This window comes from Myotis brandtii, unplaced genomic scaffold, assembly GCF_000412655.1.
Source record: "Myotis brandtii unplaced genomic scaffold, ASM41265v1 scaffold84, whole genome shotgun sequence".
Classification (NCBI taxonomy): Eukaryota; Metazoa; Chordata; class Mammalia; order Chiroptera; family Vespertilionidae; genus Myotis; species Myotis brandtii.
The window spans coordinates 6,206,814-6,208,012 of NW_005371410.1; the positions used below are offsets into that span (position 1 = coordinate 6,206,814).

The following is a 1,199-nucleotide window of genomic DNA, read 5'->3' on the forward strand; positions in this document are numbered from 1 at the left end:
GCGGAGCAGACGCGGCGCGCGGCGGTGTGAAGTTACAGTCCGGCCAGGTACCGGCGGGAAAGCAGGGCAGTGTTCGTAGGAGTCGGGAAAGCCGGGCCCTTCGGAAGGATGCACTGGGGGCTCCAAGGACGGACTGAGACCTGCAGTCCTCGCCGCACCCCACAACCCCCATCCCGGGTCCATCTCGGGATACTCCTGGCTGGGTGGGTTAGCCCCCCTCTCCACTCGTTCCAGTGCGGGCTTTAGGTTACGAGACCAGCTTGGAGGGTGTGCGGGGGTCGCTCCTTTTACTGGGTGCGAAGAGGGGGCGGGAGTCTTTCGGATCTTCAGGACCCCCCACCCCCCCATCCTTTGCTTCTTGGGCTGAACGAGAGCCTTTCGGTCGCTAGGAGGCAGAACAAGATCAAGAAAGCTCAGCGAACTTGAACCTGTACCAGAGCCTCCCCCACCCCCTGCTCTCCGTTTCTCTGCCGGGGAGGGAAGAGCTTTGCGAGGGTGGGGGTGGGGGAAACGGACGTTAGGCAGAATTCCATTTCTCCCCCCCATCACCCCTTATGTCTTTGTTCTTCATTTTGACTTTAAAAAGGCTTCTGGCCAGAAAGCACCCCAGTGCGTCGACATCCCCGGGCACCGAGAGCCGAGCGGGGTGCAGTTCTCGTTTTCTTTCGGGGCGGGCTACGTTGGTAGGGAGGAGAGGGGAGTGCGCGCTCCGGCTTCGCGGCAGGGCCCAAGGGTGGGATCGGGCAAGTTTGTACTTAGTCTCCAGGTTCACTTCTTCCACCCTCACCCCCGCTCCAAGCACGGACCGCTGCGGCCGCCGCGGGCTTGCAGAGAAAAAAGCCCGACCCCCGGCTCCCCCCCTGCCTGCCGCTCTCGCTTAGGAGCCCGAAATCACAACAATAGTAATAGTTATCATCATAATGATGCGGGCAAGCAGCGTCATTAATAATGAATAACCGCAGCCGCCGCCGCGCTGCGCGCACCGGTGCCGGAATTGCAGGAGAAAATGCATTTGCTGAGATCCCCCCAAAGTCAAGTGTGAGTCTTTGGACACAAAATGAATTTCTGGAGCCGCGCTGGAGGTGTGTGCGGTGTTGCCGAGACTGCACCAGGTTAACCACCCGAGATTTTTAAGCCTCACGTGCCTTTTCTTCCAACTGGCTGGCCCGGGGAATCTTGTCTTCCGGCGGGGCGTGGAG

The 1,199-nt window shown here is 60.4% G+C and overlaps 1 protein-coding gene across 6 annotated transcripts in view; it reads left to right on the forward strand.

Moving 5' to 3' along the window:
* The window catches only part of BCL11A (B-cell CLL/lymphoma 11A (zinc finger protein)), a 99,464-nt gene that overhangs the window by 2,409 nt on the left and 95,856 nt on the right, over positions 1–1,199 (forward strand). Inside the window, exon 1 of one of the 6 annotated variants that reach the window (XM_014532079.1) lies at positions 57–203. The exons of 4 other annotated variants lie outside the window; for them this stretch is intronic. The gene's annotated coding sequence lies outside the window, so the exon portion shown is untranslated. Of the gene's footprint in view, positions 1–56; positions 204–576; positions 1,039–1,199 lie in introns of those variants that run through there. One more of the 6 variants, XM_014532080.1, reaches the window with a different exon arrangement.